Below are 6,428 nucleotides of genomic sequence, written 5' to 3'. Positions count from 1 at the left end.
GTCCCTCAAGCTATAGCATTGATCATGGTTCCCATTTCCGTGGTTATATGATGACTAACTTGAAAACCCCATTAGGCTTGCATCACAATAGTTCGACGCCTTATTACCCTCAAGCCAATGGCCAAGTTGAGGCAGTAAACAAATTATTGGTTACTATGCTTTAGCTTACCATTAGAATGCACAAGTCCAACTGGCATTTGATGTTATTTTTTTCCCTATGGGCCTACCGTACCCCGGTTAAGGATGCGACCAAATTCACACCATTTCAACTTGTTTATGGTCTGGAATATACCCTTCCGATTGAATGCAAAATACCTTCTCTCAAATTAACTATCGAATTTCTCTCGAATACTACTTCGGTGGAAAAACGCCTTCTTTATCTAGAATGGATTGACGAGACTCATCGAGTCACTTCTTTAGTCATTAAAGCACAAAAGAAAATAGTGAAGACTCACTTCGATTAGACAGTCAACCCACATTCCTTCACAGAGGATGATCTAGTCCTGCTATATGATCAAGCTAATGATAAGCTGAGGGCAGGAAAATTTTAACCCATGTGGCATGGGCCCTATATTGTCAAACATGTGTTGCAAAAAGGGGCTTATGAGCTAATTGATTACGAAGGTAACCCTTTAGATAAGCCCCGGAATGGACTTTATCTCAAGAAATACTATGCATGAGTATTTCGTGCATTTTTGTGTACATAAGTGTGTTTTTCACTTTGTACATGTTTGGCTTGGTGTGTAAGCGTTTATCGCTTATTGTGTCCTTATTACTTCTTATGCAGATGTTCATCACACCTTATGTCGGTTTCGGTGATGGTGCCTATCGCAGTGCCTGGAATATTTCCTCTGTGGCATGGGTTATCTATGAGTTATCTATGATCCTCACGGTGAGTTGGTAGATCTTCAAGGTGTTTGTCTAGGATGTACCACAAACAATGTCGTTGAATATAGTGCAATCATTGAATTACTAGCTGAGGCTGTTGTCCTCAATATTCACACATTGATTGTGAATCTAGATTCCCAGCTTATTGTTCTTCAACTCAACGGACACTATTCCGTCAAAAACCTAAAATTTTAAGGTTGTATTTACGTGTTCGTTTACTGGAAAGGAATTTTGATTATATTACATATCGACACATTCCTAGAAGACTAAATACATTAATTGATGCATTAGCAAATCATGTATTAGATAGACATTTGTGACATTTATGAAAGTAAATCATTAAAGACATAATAAGTCAATATAGCAAAACATAGATATACATATAGGTATATCAAGTGTTTCACATCGCAGTGCTCAAAAAATATGTGTTCGGGTTACATCACAAGGCAACATGTCTTTCAAAAATTGCAGAAATTAAACTTAGGAGTCTAATCTGCGTGGTGCTCTCTATAGCACGCGACCGCTCGGACCACACATCTGAGAAGTTGGTGAATCCTGCCTGACACCCCTATTGTGTGTCGTTGGTATTATCGAGGGACATCCTTGAATCTCGCATAGTCAGGGATCCCCTTCGTCAACCCCTCCAGGTCATGAGTAATCTCATCCTCTACATCTCCTCCAGGAGGAGGAATCTCAAACTCCTGCTCAACTCTCCGAGCAATCAAAGACAAATCTGCAGGCCTTTCTGACCCAACATTTGTAATATTGAAACATAGTGATCAAAACATATATAAAAAATGATAAAAAATTACAAAATATTTAAAAATAAAAATTTGTTACCTCTGTTGTCCCAGTGTTCCCTAGGGGGGAGTACTAACTCTGGATCACCCCTAAAATCTATCCCAGTGTATGGCTAGTCCTTGACAATGACAAGTTGATGATCCAACCATTGGAAAAAATCAGGTCTCCATGACATTTGTTGACCCCCGCCTCCTTGGGGCATCAACAACGCCCACTGAGTCATCCGTGGCTCCCACGGAGTCGGCCATGCTACAACTGCTTCCTGTCTCTAGAAGATAAGAAGGCGCTCAAGGATGAATGATACCAGGATGGACCATACCCGAACTGTTTTACGTCCCCTCGCAAACACTTTTTTAATTTATGTTTTATGTTATTAGCCATGGCCTTGGCCCAGTTGAAGACAGTGGGATCCATACAGTCGCCTACCAGTCAGAGTTGGGTTTTGGTGGCCTCATGTGGGGCCTATGAGCCAGCTGCTCTAGTGATGGCTAAGAGGAGGACACGGAGAGACAAGTCTCTGACAGTAGAAATCTTGAGCTTTCCGCCCTTATCTAACTTCTCTGCCTCTAGACACAGTCTTCCCATCATCATGTCCATAGTTTCTCCAGTGATCCGAGTCCCGGTCATGTGGGGCCTTTCCCCCCTTTGTGACAACCATGTCAAGAAGTAAATGTCTACTACCTCAATCTCCAGCTCTTGCCCTCGGATGTTGAACTTACCCTCGTTTGGATCCTACGCTCCAACCAGATATTGCAGTAACTCCGGTTGTGCCCTCAGACTAGGCACCATGAAAAATTTCAGCAGACCACAGTTTTGGAGCACATCCAGGCAATTCTGGTCCCCCATGGCTAATTCATCATCGCCACTGTGCTCTCTTTCCTTCCACTCAATCACCATTTTTCTTCCTATACACACACATAAAGGATTATAAGTACTTTGCTTGTATTTAAAATCCAGGGAAATTGCTTAAGTTTTGAGAAATATTAAGAGTCGACGCTCGACGCTCATGTTTTTCTAACAAGTGTGCTGAGCCAAAATCAACCGTTTGGAAAAATCGGGATCTTTGCGACTTTTTCGTGTACAGTCACAAAGACCCATTTTCTCCCCGTGGAAAATTTTAGGTCGACGCAGTCACGAGCTGGCAGCTCGCGACGACTGCCGCGAATATGCCAGTCCTAAATCCTTCCTCAGAGGCGAATAATACCTCTAAAAACGAAGTATTATCTATGTAAATATGCTAGAGATCGATTAGAGCCTACTTGGACCAGACGAATTTGCTGACAAGATGTTGATCTTTCTCTAGTCGACCATTAAAATTTCGAACGCACAAGGGTAAATTTTTTCACTGTGAGGTAAAATGGTGAAAAGTAATTTGATTTTTAACAAATGACTCTTTTATAAGCCTTTTTGGTCAAATTAGGGTTTTTTTTTCTATTTTTAAATATTTCACGTATTTTTCATATCAAAGATGGATCTTACACTTGTTTTTGTGCAGCAATAGGTTTCGCAAACTTTGGTGACTAATTTGCTAGTTATATTTTATACTTTTTCGGACTCGGTAAAAACACGAAAAATTCCCTCTTGGAGTCATCTTTAAGCTCTTTTCTAACTCTCGAAACATGAAAATATCACCGAGCTCTTGTCACTTTGAACTTGTTAAAGGCTGCGAGCATCGTCTACCTAGTATATGTTTACCCCGTTTTCAGACTGGGATAGATTATTTACGAGAAAGGTATACGATGATATTTCAGGGTCAATAGGTTCCTTGGATATTGTTTTCTACCTTTTTAGATTCAAGGGAAAAATTTACGAAAAGGGACCTTTAGAGTTTTCTTTTCTGTGTCTTTTTCAAACTCTCTTAACATGGAAAAGACTCCGAGTTTGACCTATGTCAGACTCATTAAACCCTGACAACATTGGACTTGTCACCATGATGAGATCAAGCTTCTCCTTCATATGGCTTGTTAAAAATCACTAGGTTGGATTCGTCCGAAGGATGAACTTACATTCCAAGTATATGCTATCCCCTTCAAGCTTGTGTTTCAAAAATAATTAGGGTACTTTCCAGAAATGGTGGGGGGAAATTTGGAAACATTCTATTGATTGTATTAGTTATTATGACAGCTTGTCGCTCTTGGACATTGACACTCTTTCTGCTTCATGTCGGGTTGGGATATCCTCATTCTATCGTTGGCCTTCTAGGTTTTGGGTTATTCATTTTTCCCCATTCCATCTAATCCCTGTAGCATCATCATGACCTTTGATCCCTTGGTACCAAAATGCTGCCAAATTCCAGAGTCATGTCGTCGATATGTTTAAGAGCTTAATCCTTCTACAGTTTGTAGCCTTACCCACCTTCCTCAGATTATCTATCTCATTCACAATCATCTTTTTCCTTTGTCTCACGTCAATGATGTGGGAAACATTATGGCCCTCCTTTGACTGGTCTCTTCCTGTCGACTTCAGCTCATTATCTGGGAAGTTGACCTAGAGACTCTTTTCTGGTACCTTGGAGCTTGCATGCCTCAATGGAAAGTTCTTCGCATTCAATGATAAGCTTGCATCATTGGTCTTCGATCGAGTGATTTCAGAAGTGTTCGACTTCAGATCATTCTTCACACTTTGTGGATTGTACTAATATTACCTTGATAACCATTGACATTACTGGTGGTCTCTCTCACGCTTGTTAACAGTTTACATCATTGGCCGGTAATCAAGTGATTTTCTATTGTGCTCGACTTCAGCACATCTATTCCCATATTACAAATTGTATAATTGTCAGGTTGAGGTTCAAGACCCTGGGCTTAGATTACACAAGTCCAGGTTGCGTGGATTGATTCATACATGACTCTTTTGATTGGATGGCTACGACCATACCTGAGTCCCTTTTGTGGTCTCTCTGACTAGATGACTGTGTCCTTACCACAGACCATTTATGTTTATCTTCTGGATGGCTGTGCCCATGCCTTATGAACATGTATTTCCTTTCACTATGTACTCATGTATCAGAGATATCAGTTGTACTTGCATCTATAGGTTCTCCGCGAGGACGTAAATCATTTCACCCCTCCCACTTTCTGACCTTTATGCATTAGGGGGTATTTGTTACACAATTATTTGTCACCAAATCTACATTCCCTAATCCCGAACACTGCCAGTCCATGTTACTGACATATGTGCTGTATCATGTTGCCAATTATGTGTCACTACCTTCCTTGCAATCTCAGGAAGAATGTCTCAATTCGCTATCACTGAAGGAGACCCCTTTTTCCCTAAGTTTCCAGGTCATCGCAGGTCAGAGGTTATCCCTCCCGCAAAGATGGAAAAGTTAACACTATCCCTAGCGAATTCTTTGCTCTGTACCTATGTTGCACCCGTGACGAGCCAAATTTGGCAAGTTTTTTCAATAACTCATCGAAACTTTGAGATGAAATTGCTTCATGGGCGGTCCTAGGGTTGGTTGTTGGGTTAGTTGAGCTCGCCTTTCTCCTCTGGGATAGTTGTTCCACCTTTTGTGCAACCTCCCTAAGAGATAAGCTCTTCCTTCCTTCTCTTATGGGACCTCTCCCTCCCATAAATATCTCCCCCATGAATGAGATCAAATAGCTTGGACGTAACTAGATGATAGCTAGATGTAATTTGATAGTTTCAGGTTTCTAAGAGAGGAGTAGAGGTAGAGAGTGTTATTGGACTGTGGAAGTAGCCTCATATGTATTTTGGTTTGAGAGGTGCTTGAGTAGAGTTGGCTTGAGAGCTTTCTAGCATCCATCCTTTTGGATGAAAGAGAGAGTCATATGTTCCCTTGGGAGATGGTTCACAAGTGAATACTTAGGAAGACATGCCGACAGGACCCTTCAAGGAGGCTTATGATGTCAAGGCTCTGTTGTAAGTTTTACTTTGATTTATATTAATACAAATCAATAGATTGTTTTCTATATCGTGTGTTAAATTATATGTCGATAGCTTGAGGTTCCTTGACTCTTCAAGTAGATTGCTTGGTTGTTTCCTATTGTGTTTGTGGTGTTTCTCTACATGTTGTTTTCAGGTATAAGTGACTAGAAGAACAAGAGTTGGAGCAACCCAACGAGGACTTCAACGAACGTCGAACTGAAGGTAGGCCTTCATAACACCAAATTTATAAGGAAATTTGCTTTGGTATTGTCTTTGCAGTGACTAGATCCACTCTAGGGCTAGAGGGGTTGCCTTTGTCCAAAGAGAGAACTTACCTTTGTCACACTCGTTTATTGAAGAAAGTGAAGAAGAACCTGAAAAGGAGGAAAAAGATCAATAAAATCATAAAGAAAATGAACCATCTCAAACTCCTTCAAAAGTGAAATTCCTCCAAAAACATCACCCAGAAGAGAAGATTATTGTCAATATAGATGAAGGAATACAAACCCGAAGAAGGATGACAAGTACACCAAAGAAAAATGATGTTTCTCTCCTATCTATGATAGAACCGAAACTTTTACTCAAGCAAGAAAGGATCCTCATTGGGTGGAAGCCATGGAAGAATAAATGTCTCAAATCGAGAAAAATGAGACATGGGTGATAGTACCTCGTCCAAAGGATACAAATATAATTGGAACTAAGTGGGTGTTCAAAAACAAAATGAATGAAGATGGAAAAATCATCAGAAATAAGGAAATACTTGTCTGAAAGGGTTATTCACAAATTGAAGGAATTGATTTTGAAGAAACCTTTACACCAGTAGCTCGTATGGAAGCTATAAGAATGTT

Source organism: Pinus tabuliformis, chromosome 8, assembly GCF_031772625.1.
Source record: "Pinus tabuliformis cultivar Carrire ecotype Pingquan chromosome 8, CPIR1, whole genome shotgun sequence".
Classification (NCBI taxonomy): Eukaryota; Viridiplantae; Streptophyta; class Pinopsida; order Pinales; family Pinaceae; genus Pinus; species Pinus tabuliformis.
Note: the sequence above shows the minus strand (reverse complement) of the source record.